The sequence below is a fragment of the Ammospiza nelsoni genome, chromosome 1 (assembly GCF_027579445.1).
Source record: "Ammospiza nelsoni isolate bAmmNel1 chromosome 1, bAmmNel1.pri, whole genome shotgun sequence".
NCBI classification, from domain to species: Eukaryota; Metazoa; Chordata; class Aves; order Passeriformes; family Passerellidae; genus Ammospiza; species Ammospiza nelsoni.
Window position 1 is genome coordinate 120,538,912 of NC_080633.1, and position 19,376 is coordinate 120,558,287.

General features: G+C 39.5%; 1 protein-coding gene across 2 annotated transcripts in view; it reads left to right on the forward strand.

Moving 5' to 3' along the window:
• Positions 1–19,376, forward strand: part of SULF1 (sulfatase 1) — a 185,591-nt gene that overhangs the window by 63,943 nt on the left and 102,272 nt on the right. The window contains exon 2 of one of the 2 annotated variants that reach the window (XM_059479553.1): positions 270–362. The exons of the other annotated variant lie outside the window; for it this stretch is intronic. The gene's annotated coding sequence lies outside the window, so the exon portion shown is untranslated. The remainder of the gene's footprint in view (positions 1–269; positions 363–19,376) is intronic. 2 annotated transcript variants of the gene reach the window in all.

Here is a 19,376-nt window from a genome sequence, read left to right on the forward strand (position 1 = left end):
ATTCCGCTATTAAGTTCATTGATGTCTGGAGCGTGGGAAGCCCAGCAAATTAACTAAATCAGAAATGTTATCACTAATTACAGTATGTTAGCTTATCAGAAAAGACGTTTTCATTGTTTTATTCTAAATTATCTAGATGGAGAAATTAGAGGATGGATTATTTTTCCTTTTATTTGGTTTGGAGTTGTTTGCTTTAAAATTTGCTGTATATATATGCTGTTTTCCTGTGCAGAGTAACAATATTATTTGCTTCTTTTGCACCTTAACAGTTCTTCACAGTAACTGTCACATACCTCTGGTGCTTATGAATTATTGGCCTCCTACTTGTGAAAGAAATCTAACACTGTCCTCACCACTTACAGGTGAGATATTCTATATATAATACTGTATCTAATGTGTTCTGAAATAAGATCTGTTTAGTAGGCTGAGCAAGGGGATTTATAGCTGGTGCTTTGTGATTTTGGTATTCAACAGTGTAACGATGCCCATAACCCCATGTTTCATGTTGCACCTATATTTTTGCCTCAAACCAACTTTTTTTGTTAACTTTTTTCCTTGAACAGACTATTTGGCCTCTTTATAGGTTGTTCTCAGCTTGTATTTTCAAACACACTCTTTAGTGCGAATGTGTCCTCAGAAGTCATCCACAGCAATTTGAAACAGAGAATTAGCTAAATCCCAAAAATCACCATGCAACCAGACCAAGATTTATGTGAATAAATTTGACCATTTTGGTTTTTTCTCTCAGTCTACACTTTCTCATTGTAAAAAGTGATGGAAACTTTTACAAGCTTCAAATGAAAAACAAAACCAAAGGAAAACCTCATTATAGCTCCACGTACAAGTCTTGTATATTGGATTTCTCCTCTTTCTCCCAGTGTGTCCTGTGAGAAGCTCAGTATGCCAGCTTCAGCACACAGAGGTTCAGACTTCAGCAAAGCTGAGGTGCAGCACTGTGAGCTGCAGAGCCTGGTGCTGTCACTGCCTAGCTGAAGCCTATCCCTCTTTGTGGGTATCACAGATCAGATGATCTACAAGAAACCATATTTTTAAAGAAAGTGCATAGCTAATTACACATGCCCAGCTTGTTATTGTTTTACTAGGGGAAAAAAAAGCAAACTAGTTTCTCTAGCACTGCCAGAAAATCTTGCTGAGAAACTAGGAACAGCAAATCATGTTTTTCCTTCCTTCATAATGATGGGGCTGTTTAAAAGACAATGCCCACGGGGCAGTCCAGCTTCTTGTCAAAACGTAATCTACTGTTCCAGATGGTAAACATTCAAAGACATATTTATGGTGACTTCTACATACCTTCCTTTGACATTGGCTTTTTTTTCCCTGAGAGCACTTGTGCTGGGTACACACATGAAGTTCCCATTAGCATCCCAGCAGCTGTAAAAGTGTTCAGAGCTCACAAAGATGTTCTTCACAGTGAGATAAGAATAATCTTAGGAAAAGATCTGAGACAGTACAAGTTCCATGATACGCTCAAGGTAAAAAATTCCAGAGGTACAAAAAAAAAAAATCCATAAACTGCTGCATGAAAGCTGTAACACATGTTTGTTGCGGCTAATTCATCTTCGCTTGATATGGAATGCTGAACATACCAGGCATGTCTGTACTATCAACTCTGTTTGTGATGTGAGGCAACCTGCTCTGCACAAAAGCTGGTGTGTTTCTTTTTCCCCCAGCTAGTGAAAATTAGGTGGGATACTTATTGTCTTCACAGAGTTTTCAAAGTGTCACCCTGTTTTGGTTTTTTTCTCACTGCTCTGAGCAGTTAGGTAGAGCACAAGGAAATGTTTTCCAGCCAGAATGTGTTCTGCCCTGAATTGTCTTAATTATGTGTCAGTTTATTGCTTGTCAGGGGCTTCCTCTTCTTAGCACTTTATAATTGAGGTGGGTGAGCTAATTATGTCACAATATGCAACTTCATTTTCTGCTTCTTGGCATGTCTCCTTGGCCTTTCATTGATTTTTGTCTCTGTTTCAGAGGAAAAAAATAATTATGATTGGTGTAATTTGCATTGAAAAAAACCGCTTGGTGAATTTCCAAATGGCATGTAAATGCACCTTCAAAAAGTAGGCTAAATTAGATGTTGTTAGGAAAAAAATTGCATGTAGAAATCCAAAAGTATCCTAGAGATTGCAAGTAACAGTGTGAAAATTATTGTAACCTCTCTTATTTCAGTCAGGAACTGATAAAACCAGTTTATTTTAAATGTTGTGATGCTGGGTACAGTGCTCCTAAGTGTGCAAGCCATTATAAAAATCACACTCAGTGGACATTAGATTTAGACAGCTAAGGAAAAAAAAATATTAGAAAACATTTGCAAATTCTTTTCTGGCTAGAAACACTTTATTGCAGACTATCTATTTTGACAGTCTGCAGGTTTTTTATCTAGCTTTGTTTAACTTATACCCTACACTTGATTGTATATATATATATATATATATATATATATATATATATATATATATATATATATATATGTATATATATGACCAAATGCTCATGCAGGATCAGGAGTTTGAGCCTTGTGTAATGATGTCAGGGCCCATTCTCACACTGATGAGGCAGGACACTTGTTGCAGATGTCATGGGAGTCATGGGTTCCATGATTTCCTTAGCTTTAGAAAGAGCTTTGGGGGATTTGTGTTTGAGTGGGAAGGCAGACTGATGTGATAACAATTGAGAAAGCTCCTTTCTGAGCCCCTTGAGAGCTGCAGTGTTCAACAGAGAACGAGGGTCCCGTGACAACTCTGCGGTGACAGAGAAAGAATCCAATTAGTGGCCACTCCTGCTGTTGATACTGGATCTCTCCTAAAACATTTCCACCATTACCACCCCCATTGTAATCCCATCCACGACACTGATAATGGGATCAAGAGTGTCTTTTCAGAATGCCTGTTTAAATTTTAACTGCCATCTTTGGGGATTTCGAGGATATTAAATCAGAAGGCACTGAATAACACAGCTCTCAAGAGAGCTTTGTGACACCCATAAGACACAGTCATTTTCCTCATACTACCCTGTCCCAATGCCTCCATCACAGGTAGAGCTGCATGAAGTGGGCTGCAGGTGAAGTGGGGGGGCTGAATGTGCATAGTGAATAATCCATTGAGGTGTGGCTGTCCCTGCACCGCAGTTACCTGCAGCCCTTGTCCCTGAGCAGCCACACGTGCAGAAAGCAGCAGAGGAAGGGAGTGGGAGGGGGTACAGTCCCCTGTGCTGTGCCCTAGCAGCAGCAGCAAGTCACCCTGCTTCTCCTTTAACAAGCCTTCAGCCATCACTCTGGATCAGCAGTGTAATATTCTCTCCTGCCCCCCTCGGATTTTTTTCTCTTTCACTTTCCTTGCTCCAGCGTTAATTCATCGTTTCCATGTGACCAGAGTGCAGTAATTCCATTGCTATTCCTACCAAGAGGGGCAAGTTCAGTGCTGTCATGTGCTTGGAGAGGAAGCTGTAAAGTGGAAAGGCTCAAGGTTCTAAGCAGTATCACCTCAGAATGCAGCACAGTAATTATTAAATTATTAACCAAACAAGACTCTCCTTAGCTGAATTATTTTAGCACATTTCAGTCATGTCAGTAGACTGCTTTTGAGGGCCCCTGCAAGATCTTTGTTTAGCATTGCTTATTCATACTCAAAAGTTGTTAACTGGTGAGAGTAATTCCATTTTAATTTCATGTGTCCTAAGAATTTTATTTTCTGAGGAAACTAATGCTTGTTTCATCTTATGGTTTAGGCACACAGGAGATTTAGTGTCAGTGATTTTCCTGGAACTGTAGTTCTCACTTTCAGAGTCTGCTGGAATGGTTGGTAAACCTTAGTTACTGTGTGTGCTCTATTAATCCTGGAGCTCTGAACCTTCCCAGTCATAACCACCACTGGTGGTTTGGTTACAGTGAAACATTTTTTGATAATAGTTGACCTTTACACTCAAAATTTTATCATGATTTCCCTTTTTTTTTTATAATTATTTCTTTTGTAGCAAAAATTGACTTACAATTAAATATTAACTTGCATTATAGTATTTAAATCTGCATATTTCGTAGTATTGCTGGAATATATACTGCAATATTTCTAGAAGTGGTACTGTGCTTCAGAATTCCAGGCTGCAGATCAGTGCTAGACTATCTGTAGAATACTTCATGGAGTTTCTATATAGAAGCAAAAGACTAGAAAGTCAGTGATGCTGTATTCCGAAAAAAATCCTATCCTGGTTTGAATGTAATTGTGGCACTGCAAGCTGCCATTTCTCTGTGATGTGAATCTAACCCATCTTAGCAAGGAGAGGAGCTGCTTGACAGCAGCTGTATTTTTATGGTGCTTCACAGGAGGTGAACTCTGTTTGGAAAGCCCACAGAGAAGATGGGGAAGCTTTTGGCACTAGGGTTCTGGAGAATAAATGTAACAGGGAGCTGAACACAGGGGATTGTTTTTCTCAAAAGCATCTATTAAAACCGAATAGTGGTCTGTTCCAGTATTGTGATTGCAATGTGCCAAGATGTTCGTTATTCTACCATGTGCACTGTTTTGTCTGTTTTCACTTAAATACAGAAAAATGTGTTGCCAAGCCTGTAAATGTCTGCAAAACTGCCAACTCTCCTGACTTTTATCAGTAGTCTGAAGATATTTAGCCTTCTTTGTAAAGCTTCAAGTGTAAGAGTCAAGATATAATGTGAGAAGTTCAGATCTCTGGTTTCTGGTTTTTTAAGCCTAATCCTCCTGGTTGCTGAGACAGCTGGTTTGCATGCAGCTCTAGAAACATGAAGGAAACTAACAGAAATCCCAAATCTGCCTATGTAAATGCATGCAGGCTGTGTGAACAAGGTGGGTTTGTGCATGTTGTGCCTGGCAATTAAAACAACCCAACTTTTTTTCCTGAGGTTTACTGTAATCAGCTCCTCCTGAAATTTCTGATCGGTCGTCTGATAACTCCCATTTTGTTAAAGAGGTTTTATTGCAACAGAGGGTGAGGTTTCTTTTCTCCTCTCAGACAGCAGAATAGCTTGCTGCCCTGGAGAAACCCATCCTTGATCTTCCCATCCTCTGCCTGCAGCAGTGTGTTCCCATCTCCTTCCTTGTGCCAGGTTTGGCTCTTGGCTCACCTCCTGGAGTGCGGAATGAACTCATCAGGGCAGTGGGAAGCTCTGTTGGCTGGCTGCCTGCTGAGTTGGTTCATCTCAGCAAGTGGACAGAGGGTCCACATGGAACCATGAAAGTGGTTGGAGCTGCTAGCTTGGGGTGAGGAGGGGAAACATGGCCAACCCTTCAGGGGGCTGTGAGCTGTAAGATATTCAACTACCTGGTGACACCTTCTCAACCCACACACTGGGGCACTGTGTGTGTCCACAGGAGAAGTGTGATAACAGATGTTATCTGGCACAGACTGTGCCAGTGTCACCATGAGCATGAGGCTAAATGTGCACATGTAATGAAGGCCTATCCCTTTTTATTTAGAGAATCGCTGCAGTGTCACTCAGAATACAGAAAATCCTCCCTTACCACTTCTGACTCTCTAACCCAAGAACTAGGATTTGGAGAGAAGCTAGTAAGTGGTGTGGAGAGAAAAGAGGAAAGAAACAGAAGTGCCTGCTCTGCTGCTGCTTTAAAAAGGTGAATAAGATTCTGAGGGTGGGATCCAGCCTGCATAGCCAAGGTGCCCCTTGGGTCTTAAATACTTACACAGCAGCTACCTAAAGGCATGCTCTGTCTCTGATCAATGAAGAGAGTCCTCCTGAAAACCTCCAGGGACTGCAGTTAGGAAAGCAGGATTTCCTTTTGTAAATCTTCAAAGGCACCTGCCTCTTTCCATATGTAGGGTTGAAGCTGGCTTGCTTTGTAAAGATTTTTGAGGAGCTTAACCTGGAAGAACTTGATATCATCTTGAGTTTCTTTTCCAGCCCATAGATGAGCGATGGCATGGATAAACACTGTATTTGAACAGCTGTGGTGTAATTCCTACACAACTCTTTAAGGTGTCTCCTATACATTCCACAGAAGAATGCATGAAGCAGGTCTTTCATTTGAACCCTGGAGATATGATGCACTGGAAGGGATTAGGATACTCAGATTAAATGTAGTTTTGGTACTGACTGTAGAAATGGAACACTGTACTCCTCCAAAGTGTTACCTGTTCTACTGCTGGGTTATACTGACAAAAAATGTGTAAGTTATATAGGTTACACACAAATGTTTTAAAAATCACTCAGTGTTGTTACTTAAAGAATGTTTCAAAGGCCTGTGGGGTAGATAGAGCTTAGGGGAATCAGTGATGGTGCTGGTGGTGCCCACAAGCAGTAAAATCACAATGAGGAATAATGGATGATCTTAGAGGAATATGATGGACAAAGAATGGAAGAAAGAGAGAAAAGCAAGAGATTCAGGACCCATGTTTCTGGGTCTACCTATGCTAAAACTTTTGAGGATTATTTCCCAGTGACTTGACTGCCTAGGGGCATGCCAGTCACAAATTAGAGAACAGTGGTGCAATAATAAACTGAACATCCTGAAACAAACAGCACAGGATGCCTTTTAACTGTCACCTTTTTTTTGCACCCCAAGGACTGTAAAAATGCTAGGAATCATATCTTTTAGAATAATACTTGAGTTTTGCTAACTTTGTGACAATAAATAATTCTGCATTAATCCAGCCTTTGTAGAAACATTGAGCAAGGGTTCCTTTGATGTCATTGCCCACTATTTTATTTTAGCTATAACATCTGAAATCTTGAATGTGTGTTTAGTAAAACACATGTGAACTTACCTTGTTGTTATCTATTATACATCTAGGGCCAATTTATGAACTGAAACTGTAACACTGTCTACTTGGCCACCAGGAGATGGTAGGATTTAGGGAGACAACTACCACAGTTAGACCAATAAAAATGTTCTGAAGTGAACACAAGTATCTGTCAGGAATTCCAGTAGTTTCTTTTATCTCTGTATCAGTAGGAGGTTGGTATTTTTTATACCACTGTAAACTTCCATCCATTGCCAATATTCAGGCTTCCTGAGCTCTACTGCTCTGCAACTCAACTCCTAAATGAAAAAGGCCACTGAATTTGGGTTTTGTTTTCCTTCTGCTTGGTATGGAGCATTCCTCTAAAGCAAAGATCCTCTGAAATGAGAAAGGGAAAAATGAAGAGACTTTGAGGTGTGCACAGTCAGGGATCACCAGAGTCCTCAAAAGAATAGCAGTTCAACATAGGAAATGTGCAGCTACAGAGACGTATTGAAAGAAGTACACCATTTTTTCAGATTTTCCCCATCCTTTGCAGCTCACATCCCATTTTGTCTTTCAATAAATTGCTCTGCAAACATCTCCTCTCCATAAATTTTGCACAGTTTTGCACATCATCAATTTGTGAAGGGTTTGATATGCAATATAACCATGTCTCAAGAAATAGGTCTGTGTTACAGCTATTTATTTTGGTCTTGGGTACCATGGATATCTATAGCACAAAGAGGACATCTATCAAATCCTGTGAAACCTTTAGAGAGGATAATAGTTGCCAACATGCAATGTGCTCTGCAAAAGCCAGATAAAACAAGGACATGGCTAAGTATAGCTGATGTATGTGCTGTCTTGGACAAGTGACATTGAGGAACTGTACCTTGATATTGTGTGTTTTGAGCACCCTGTGTACCTTGTATCTAAGGATAGAGGATTTACTGCACTTTCTGGTAGCTGCAGAGCATTTGCAGTGAGAGAATATCATGTGTACTTTGTGTATTCCTACTTTTAAATACCGTGTAAAATCCTTAGTTGTTGCTAAGAAATCCAGAGAGTTATTGGAGAGAATCACTTCCTGAGGATCTTGAACCTGTGTTGAGGGAGTTCTGCAATGACATTCATATGCCTATCACCTTGCTTTTGGGTGCTGGTTCAAGGCTGCTTTGAATAAAGCTGTTTCCTACATACAGTTTAATGAGGTCATCAATATGGGCATCAGAGCTCGAGTTCAGGTGAGTGATGCTGCTGCTGTGACCTGTCTGCTCCACTCCTCCAATGGAGATTACTCATGCACACACCTTGGGAGGCCCAGGGCAACATACAGTGCAGAGCAAATTTTCATTTCCCACAAGAATATTTGCCCTTCAGTCACAGACCATTCAGATAACAGCAGTAATTCAACCACTCTGCATTTGCTGCAGTATCACAGCTCAGTACTGAAGCCTGAACTGTGACACCAGTGCTACCATGGCAGTGGAAGAGGGACACAGACATGTGGAGTACCAGGGTGTTGAATCTGGCGGCTATTTGAACTATTCACTGCTTTGTTTTAGTCTCCAGCCACCAGTGACTGCCAGAGTTGCTGTTTCCCTGCCTACAGTAGAAGAATATGCTGGGCTTTTCAGTTCAGAATTGATTTCAGTAATGCATGTATTTATGAGTCTGGTTTTTGAAGTCATACCCAACTGTCAAACAACTCATCTCTAAAGAAAGTGTTGCAGTTATTTTGGATGAGAGCCTAACACAGGGGGAGGTAGAGCAGGTTTCCTAGAATGCCTCACCCATCTCTTCCAGACACCTTGCTGAGTCACATCTGGTATGAAATGAAGAGTCCATGTCTCACTCCTTATCTTCAAAGCTCTGTGTGGGCCACTCTTATTGTTTGAAGAAGCTTTTTGCCCACTTCATCATGAATTGCCAACATATACAGTTAATAGGAACAGTGGTAGTGAACAATGAAGGATGAAAATTGAGGTGGGCAAGAAAGTGCCATGCTGACACTATAGGGCAAGAGACATCACATATTAGACTGAGACACTAGGGAGCTTCTAAAATAGATGGAGTAGGAGTCTGAATCGTGACTGATAGATATCCCAAAGGAAGGCAGACCAGACTGATAGATATCCCAAAGGAAGGCAGATTTGGTGAGTGGAGAATGGAAAGAAAATATATTATTTTTCTCTCCCAGCAGCATTTCTTTGTGTTTGTTCCAGATATCTGTTGATCCATTCACATATCAGTTTGCTCAAAGGTGTTCTCATCTGTTCTTCCAGGAAAAATCCTGAGTGTGGCATTTACCATATATTATATTCTATTGCCCAGTAACCATAGTTGCTGTTATGGACATGAGGAGGGAGACTCAAAGCAGAGCTATTTTGTTTTCTAAGCAGTTTGGAAATTACATACCTGTAGACATTAATTTCCATCTCTTTTGTAGTGCTTGAAGAAAATTCTTTTTTCCTTAGAAGCTTCATATAAAAAAATAAAAATTCCACTTTGGTAAAGCCACATATGCCTTGGTAACTGTTCAGCTTAGAGTACATGTACATGGAAGTACACAGGGTGGTTGATTACCTTGCATACCTCTGCCTCTATAATTTCCTAAGGTAAAGGTATTTTTTCTCTTTCTCTTTCTTATGCATCCTTCATACATTCCCCTATTTTGTGTACAGTACACAAATTGTTTTCCATTTGAATTTTTATATTTTGACAAAAGATGCTTTTAGATCTTGTCTTCAATGCTGTCAGGAAACTGCTTTAAATGAAAGTGTGGAGTGATGTGGAATAGTTTTAATGAAGACCAAAAGAATGTGCACTTCATCTTTTTCATAGGAAGTTTTTTACTGTTCCATCCTGTGCCCTACTTAAATACATTGGCCTTTTTTGACCTTTTCCTTGATGAATGTTAAGTAGAAAATATCTTGGCTGCAACCTTTCCAGCTTAACCAGAAAGACTTTCCACAGTTCATCTTTACTTTCCCTGCTATGGCCATTCATCTTTCCTGAATCAAAATTGTTACACTGGATTTTCAGAGGGAAATTAATAGCTTGTGGCATTGATGATGAAGTGTCAAGCCTTCTTCTTTCATGTCTCCAGCTCTATTTTGCTAGTGATGATTTTGTCAGTTCTCTTGCTAGAGATTAACAAATCTTGGGAAAAAATCTGTTTGGTTAATGGTTCCCTTCCAAGCATCTTCTTTGTTGTCATTAGGAACAAATGAACAGAGTTGCTGCATTTGCAATTTATTGAGCGCATTGCTTCTGCAAAAATCTAGAAATATTGCTATGTTTTCCATTTCTGTCTGGGCCTCTTTTGTGCCTACTGCCACACACACAGAGTGAGACTGAATGCTTTTGGCTAGATAGGGGGTCTCAGTCCTTGGTGTGCTCACTCCAAAAGACTTTTTCAATCATCCTGTGAAAAAGTTTCAGAGAAACTTTGTCCTTAGGACATTGCTGCTTTTGCTGGAAAGGCAGTCATGTTCTTCAGGTACCACACTCTTGAGAGGAGAAGAGCTTGGTCTGAAGCTCTCCTGCCCTCAGTCTCAGTAGTAACCATTGTAGAATTTTGAAGTTTGGGATGTCTCCGTCTGTTATGACACATCGAATTGCCTGCCTTCCATGGAGCTTTGTTATGAGACACACAGTAATGTGCAGTGATAGTGATAGCTACTGTGTAGTGCAGGAAAAGAACAAGCCAATCTCCACACTAAAATTTCATTTTGGTTTAGTTCTCAATGTACATTTTGCCCTCACAAAGCACAGTGGTATGATTAGCACTGCATTCATCCATATATATTCCAAACGGGGATGGTCAAGTCAATTCTTTATCCCTCTGTCAAGAATAAGGAAACTCAACCTTTCCTGTGAGGACACTCTCAACCAAGCCCTTCACAAATATATTAAACATTTCATATACTTGCAGAATGAACACTGGAAGAGTCCGGTTGGAAAGGACCTTGGCAGGTCTCAGGTGGTGCTAAAGCTAGGCTATGAGATCAGATCCTGTGGCTCAGGACTTTATCCAGTTGCAACTTGAAAATCCCCAGAAGATATTAAGTGCACAGTGCACAGTGTCTTGGGCAACTTGTTCTGCTATTTGGCTTTGTTTCAGGGAAGAAGCTTGCTTTGATTTATATCCAGTCTTTCTTTTGTTTCAGCTTATGCCCCTTATCTCTTGTCTTCCTGCCATGCACTGCTGACTCCTGACAGAGCCTTGCTCTCTCTCCTTATAACTAATTACAGGCGCTGGGCAGCTGCTCTGAATCCCTCCCATGTCCAGCTAATCTCCAGGAGGAACAACGCCAGGTTCTCCCTGCAGGGCAAATGCTCCATCCCTAAAACATCTCGATAGCCCTGCACTGATCTTGCTCCGGTTCATCACAGCTGGTTTTGTACTGTAGGCCCAAAAAAATTGAGCATAGGTGCCATTTAATGAGCTCTGAGCAGATGGACTTCACGTCTGTCCTTGCTGAATTCCGTCAGGATCCTGATGGCTCATTGTTCCAGCCCACCTAGGTCCTTCTGTCAGTCCTGTCTTGAGGAGATCCATTGCTACCGCCAATTCAGTGTCCTTCGTTTAGTGACTGTTGCTTATCTTGCTTGAAACACTTGCCCTCAACTTGTTGTTTTCATTATCTTACTTTGAATTAAATTTTATTCTTGATTTTCATCCTGACTTCTCAGTTTCTGAGTAAACTGGGTATTTATAAAAAGCGGTATACTAAAGCAATTCACTCCAGCTTATGGTTTGCTTATGATACATGCAGTTGTTCTTAGCTCACTTTTAAATAGATCTTCCAGACACAGTGAACTGCAGGAGAAATATTTCTCCAAAATACATTCACATGAGAAGATGCTCTTCCTGGTTTTGGCCAGGTCTGTCATATAAGATCTTCTTCAAAGAGTATCTCAAATTCAGGTTTGCTGTGCAGTCCAACTGAACAGTGTTGAGGACTACTACTTAAAACATACAAACTAAAACTACACAAGATTTTTACTTTAAGTTTCATTTTCAGTATGGATTTTTATTGCCTTCTACAGAAGTTTGGGAAGACTTTGAGTGAACTTTTTGAGTCCTAAAATAGATAAATTTCAAACAACAGCATCCCACAGTCTGGAACCCTTATTATCATTGACATTAGCACTATTATTTCCCCTGAATATCTTGCTGCTTTACAGCTATGCTGCCTTTCCTCATCTTCATGTGGCTGGAACTTCTTCCCATCATTTATTGTTGATTCTCCATAATGGTGCTTCTTATATGTCTCTGTAACTTTAGAACTGACAATTATAACAATCTCATTTTAGTCCAATATGCATATATCCTATTGATGCATGTATTCTCCTTATGAAGTTATTTTAAAATTCTGTTTGTAGCCAGATGATGAGTTAACCAATAGAGCTGAATTTATCAACTTAAAATATAGGAAGTCCAAAGCCACACTAGTTTATTTGGTGTTAATTTTAGCCTGATCTCCACCTGAGTTCGTTCATACCTGCCCCCTTAAAAAGCCTCCTGCTCTCTGAGCTTAGCTACTTTGTGAATAGCACTGAACATTCAATTCATTCAATCCCAGGCATTTAATTAGGAACACTACTAACCTCTGGTAGTATTCTGGGAAATACCACTTCAATTTCTCCTGTTATAGGTATAAGAAAAAATATCTGAACCACTTTTTTTATTAAGAACTTTGTTTGGCATGTAAGAGAAGATCAATTGTTGACTCATCCATTATGCAAGTGATGTGACCACTTGCACCATTCATCCAATTCTTGAATATCTACAGTGGAATGCATGTTTTCTGGAACTCAGTCCACATCTGAGCCATCTTTGTCAGAGTTTCACAGTGTGAGGAAAGTGAAAGGAAATTCCACGGTTCTGTATAGGGTTGTGGTAAGGGAGAATACTTAATTAAGAGACTTTATAAGGTTTAGCATTAAAAAGACTCAAAATAACCTTAACTTGAGCAACATTTACTTTTTAAAACCTGGCTACTCTCCTGTTCTTTTTGACCTTTTTGCTGAATTGCGTTGCTAGCAAGTATGGTCGTATTCAGTTTTTATCCATGCTTTTCCACTATTCATTCCTTTGTAATTGGTCATAGGTAACCTGAATGTGATAGCGGTCATCACCACAAATCTGTAAATGTCTCTGAAACTCACAGCTTGTCTAGAGTGGCATTTATTGACTTTTTGCACCAGTGCAAACTTGCTTGTACTGATGCATTGAAACTGGCTCAGCATTCCTCAAATAAATGTGACAGGGAAGCCCTGCAGGCATGTGGTAAAGGTGTTCCTGTAGAAGGGACACACATGACCAGTCTATCTGAAGGAGGTTTCTAATTTCTTTAGCAGTGTTCTTTGCACCACAGGATCTTTGACCATACAATGGTTGAGCTCCTCCTGTAACTTCCTGAGGAGAATAAGTTGTCTATTCCTGAGCAGGATAATTTGGACATACAAGTTCTGACAAGGCAAAAGTGTCCTCCTTCTCACCAGCTTGTTTGGCCTAATCTTTGCTCAGCAAGATGATGGGTCTGAAATACTGTCTTAGGCAGACTCCTCACTTGTAGCTTGGAGTCTCAACACAGATCTTTATTCTGCACTGATCCTTGGTCTCTGATGCCTCAGGGAGATTTCAGAATCTGTCCTCCCAGCTCTTGCTCCTGTAATCTCCTGGAAATTAGAAGTCCCATTGTGAACAAAGATGAATGTGCTCCATGGAATCTCCTCACCTACTCTGCATCTTGATGCACATTGAAGTATTTTGAAATGGTAGTTTATATGCCAAGCTATGAACAAGAAGCACTGGGGAGCTCTCCCATCAGGATAGACCTCCTATTCTGCTGACTCTGTTAGAGGATTAGTAAACTTGTCCAGAGATAGGAATATAGAAAATGGAAGAGTTGGAAGAACTAATTTATTCATTTAATAGCAAATAAATTTCCAAAATTATGCATCAGAGCCTTGAGTTTCGCTGGTGAATTGATATTGTGTTACCCTATATATTGTGATATTAAGGGGGAAAATGCTGATAGCAATTTTCTGGCTGTAGACTTCAGGAAAAGATAACAATATACAATAGAAAAACTGGATGAAAGTAGACATGAATTTTTTTAAGATCTAAAATAGCTTTTATAGCTAGGAGTTTTCACAGTCCTTCATATTGCTGGAGAAATTCAAAAGATACATAGATGCTAAAAAAAGCCCTACTCGGAAGAGTAGACAATGTGGCTGAAGCTTGACTCTAATCTAATTTAGATTTTGTGAGTAGGATGTGGAAAAAATGGTCTTAGTATGAGCTAGTTTCACCATCATGTTTTAATAAGGAAAGTGAATGTTTTTTCTGTGTGCACACGCGTGGGAGGCACAACAACAGAAGTAAATTCCTATATCTGAAGTGTTAGAATTTTAATGTAGCTTTCACTCTTTTGGACATACTTTGCTTCAGGAACTTCCCATTTTTAAGTTCATTATAAGGATATAAAAATAAACAAATTGCACACACATGAGAGAGGCAGAGCAAGCTATATTTCCCAGCCAATCCATGATTTTCTTCCCTCCATCTTTATTCTAGCTCTGTCAGTATAGCAACATAAAGTTTCAACAAAAGAGTATTTTTCTCCCTGAAGAGCAAAATTTGCTAGCACTCTTTATTATGTAATGTATTGAGAATGCAAAATGTCGGGTTACACTGATAAGTCACCTTTTTGACTTATAAAAATATATTCCCACTGATTACTAAAGCGGTGTTGCTTAAGGCTAATGGCATAATAGATAAAAATTCATCCCATAATTCTTTTAATCTCAGTAAATATATTGCAAATGTTTACTATCTATTGTGGCAACATAAAGCAGAAGTCATAATTAGCCTAAACAAAACAAATCATAGGAGAGTTTTAAAGTGTGTTTCCAATTTCAGAAGAAAAAAAACCTCATAGATTTTTCTTTTTTTTCTTTTGTCACATCTTGAATCAGACATCGGCAAATGTGTTTGTATGTGTGCATTTTCCCCAAAGCACTGAGAAGAATGTCGTGTGAGAATTATCTTTTCCATTCACAGTCATGCTGCTATTTGGTCACATTTCAATCCACTGAAAGAAAAAAAGAAGGTGGGGGAATTGAAAGCCCACCAGAACCGCTTAAATTATTTCGAACTTCAATGGTGCTGCAACCCTTAACAGAAGGCAGAGCTCAGTTGTGTCCATGGAACAGTTCCACATTTCTTAAAAAAAAAAAGAAAAAAGCTAATAAAAAATTTTAAAGCACAGACATTAACGAGCTAACACAAAAGATTTATTACTTGCATTTATTTTCTTTTCTGTCTTTTTCTAGTAAACTTCTGCATTTTCCAAATAAGAGAGGCAAATTTCCAGCAAGTAAGCTTCTTTTTCCCTCCTTCCTCACCTTCATGTTTCACTTTCCTCAATTGCTCCTTAAATTTTTTAATGAAGATCATCTTGCTTTTTGATTCATTGGTTGCAGTGGCATTGTTCTTTATGTTCAGAAGGCGATAAGGAGTGGTCAAGTTTTGGGTCACACTGACTTTGTTATTTTAAGCACTGAAATACAGGGAAAATCTGTTTTATAAGACCCCGGTGTTATTTTTCTGTCTGAAACAACCTTGTCAGCAGGTTGTGTTTCTTGCTAAACAAAAAGCTGTGTTTTGCTGCTGAAAAATCTGCCAGAACAGTAAGGCAGAGGAATATGTTCATATTTTATCAACCAAGAAAGTACACATTTAATTGAGGACTCATTAACCCTCATCAAGTCACATCTAAAAAATTTCCTGTTTCACCTCCCCCTTCATTTATTTTGAGTATTAGTTAATATTTTAAGTCTATTTTGTGGCTGCCAGGTCTTCCTGGACATCCCTTCAAATGCAAATTAATAGTTTTCTCCCCTCAGAATTGCATACAAGAAGCAGGGGAATGCTTTACATCCTGAAAAATTATAATGGTTGTATAGAAGTCTATGTCAAGGAGATTCTGTTGCCTTTCTGGTGTTTGTAAGATGACACATATTTTTTGCCCCTTTCCTTAGTGATTGAAGGTACTGGAATAATGATAATGAGAATATCCCCAAAGTCTTAAGTTCTATTCAGAATTAGTACACTTGTGAGATAAAACCAATCATAGATGCATAGAATTATAGAATTCTATACTGGTTTGGGTTAGAAGGGACCTTATAGATTGTCTAGTTCCAAACTCTCTGCCATGGGCAGGGGCACCTTCCACAAGACCAGGTTGCCCAAGGCCCATCCAACCTGGCATTAAACACTTCCAGGGATGGGGCATACACAGCTTCTCTGGGCAACCTCTGCCAGGGCTTCACCACCTTCACACCACATAATCTCTTTCTAATATCTTATCTAAACCTACCCTCTTTCAGTTTGAAGCCTTTACTCCTTGTCCTGCCCCTACATGGCCCTGTAAAATGTTCCTTGCCAGCTTTTTTTAGGCCCCTTTTTGTTACTGAATGGCTTTTCTAAGGTTCTCTCAGAACCTTCTCTTCTGTGGGCTGAACAACCCCACCTCTCCAAGCCTGTCTACAGAGGAGAGGTGCTTCAGCCCTCTTCTCTGGGTGTGTTCCAACAGTTCAACATCCTTCTTGTGCTGGGGGTCCCAGAGCCCAATGGAACACTCCAGGTGAGGTCTCATGAGAGAGGAGTAGAGGGGAAGTAGAGGGGAAGAATCACCACCCCTCACCTGCTGGACACATTTCTTTTGATGCAGCCCAGGACACATTTGGCTTTCTGGGTTCAGGCACCATTACTGGATCATGTTGAGCTTCTTGTCAGCCAACACCCCCAATTCCTTCTACCCAGGGCTGCACTCATTCATTCTCTGCCCGTCTTGAGCTTGTGCCCAGGGGTGCCTCAACTGAGATGCAGCTCACCCAACTTGGCCTTGTTGAACTTCATGAGTTTTGCATGGGCCCGCCTCTCAAGCCTGTCACAGTCCCACTGGGTGGCATGCCCACCTCCACGGTGTCAACTGCAGCACACAGCTTGGTGTGTTAGGCAAACCTGCTGAGGGTGCACTCCATCCCACTGTCCTTGTCACCAGCAAAGATGCTGAACTGTGCCAGCCTCAATACAGACCCCTGAGGGCACCATTTCCACTGCTCTTCTTGGGCATTGAGCCACTGACCTCAGCCCTTTGAGTGTGATCACCCAGCCAATTCTTTATCCAACAAGTTTTCAATCTATCAAATCCACACATTTCCAGTTTATAGACAAAGAGACATTGTCAAACATTTTGCACAAATTCAGATAGATGACGTCAGTTGCTATTACAATGCCATAATCCCTCTGGTGATATCAAGGAAGAAAAATCACAAGTTCTACATAAAGTAATAAATTTATATTGAACTTAATATTTTTCTATTATTTTAGAGTGTTTATTATGTTTCTATTGCCTACTATGTTGGCTTTATTTTTTTTTTACTTCAATTCTCTTAATGTTCAAAATTTGGTTTTGTTTTCTACATTTATGATATAAAGCAGAATTTTTGCCTTTGTTCTTTTGAAGTTAAGAATTGTGTCTAGTTTTGTCACCAGCTAGCTAGCAAAGCACTGGGAAGCAGACCTGAATCCTGTAGACAGCATTTATTCACATTGTAGCAAAACAGATTCCTGCATCAGGCTACCAGTTTTTTCAAACATTCAACTGCTACTGTAATTTTTAGTTGTATCCACTAAAATAATGAAAAATTAAATTATTGAAGCCAGTTGTTTCAGGAGAACAAATATTTATGTAGCTTAATTTTATTTAATTCAAGTGGGTTACTCATGACTGCTAAAAGCAGTATTTACTCTTCAAAAAGGTGACAGCAAGTAGTTTTCTTCTGTACCTTCTCACCCAGAAATGTTCATCAGGGGTGATTTAATAACTGATGCTGAAATGCTTTTTGTATATGCAGTATATTGGTAGCAAGTCATCTTCAGCTGTAAGTGATCAAAAATATTTACAAATTAGTCTATGAGATAATCCTACTGAGTAATGAATATCTAAAAGCATATGAGATCAGTTATAACTGTGCTGTTTTGAATACAGAAATAGATGTTGTATTGATCTTCATAGGCTGATCCTTTTTTTTTTTAAAAAGTAGAAGTTTCCATTGTGATGACAATACTGCTGAATGAGTGCTGAAGTCAGTAAAGTTCATAAGTTGCTGATGTTTGGTGCCTTTTAACTACTCTATCTTCTCAATCTATTATGAGCAAGGCTAGATGGCCTGATAACAGTGCCAGGCAATGTGAGAACTCTGTGTACACTGAAGATCCCTTATATGTCAATAATGGAGTGCAGTTCTGAGAAATATTAAATTATATTATTTTCCAGAAATACCTCCTACTGCCTATTGAAGTCAAGGAGAAAGACAAAGCCAGAAGAAAATTCAATGCTTGCATAAATTGTGGCTCCTCAGGCTGCTTTGCAATCATTCTTGTTGATAGTCCAGCAAAAAAATAGTATTGGGTAACTGGATTTGGATTCTGCTGCCCATTTATTGTCATTTATTGGTGAAGTCCACCACCAAAATATTTTCTAGTTCATTCTGTTTTCAGTGACTTATATCTGCAATCATATTGCTCTTCTAACTTACATATAGAATATTTATACATATGGAAATGCACACTGAAATCACAGAGATGTCCACTGAAATAAAGTTGTTTCTGAGTGAAAAGGGAAACTGCTGCATGAGGTCATTCTTTGTTCACCATAGGTCTGAGGAGAAATGAACATGTCTTGGGCTGAGTCTGTAGGAAGATGTTTGGTAGGTCTGGTATTTTGCTGTTTTCTGAAAGACCTCCCTTCTGGCATGAAACTGAGTGTGTAAATTCAGGTCTGTCTGAGATGAAGTGAATCACACACAACACTCCCTGCAGTCCCTCAGGTCTTCCTTGGAGGCTTTGTGACAGTGCTTCTTTTGTGAAATTAAGTAAGATGATTGCAGCCCCAGGAGATGGTTACAACCATGTATTACCATGTATTTCTGGAATTATTTGGAAATATGTCCCAGGTATGGAAAAAGTCCTGCACACAGAAACCTCTCCTATGTTTTATGGGTTATCTGTGTTATACAGGGAGGATTTCTCTCAGTGCCACACATGCATTTACATTCCCCCAAATTCCCAAACAATATGCCATCTGGCAGTATCTAAACTCCTGCTGTTCAAAGGCAGAAACAATAAATAATAATTTTATGTATTACAGTGTGCTGTAAGCCTTTCTCATCATGGGATGCTGTTAAGTTTCCATCTGTACTGCAGTTCGGAAATGTGTTGTGAGAGGGTTTCTGGCTGTATTAAGAATTTGTGTTAAGAATTTTGGTAGTAAATGATGCACAGAAACCTGAGGAATGAAAGTAGGAAAAGAAAAATTAAAATTCAAATGCAATTTCTTTAAACAGCAGTATTTCAAGCAAAAAATGAATCCTTTTTCCATAGAATAAAATTATGGTACAACCTCCTTTCAAAAGTTAAGTCATAATGGACTCTTTTGTACACCCACAGGAAAGCATTGTATTTTCATATGCTCATGAATGTGGAAAACAGCGATTTGGAAACTTTGACAATGGTAGTTACCATCTCCATATGCATTTTTCTGCTCTGCATGGACTTGTTAGTA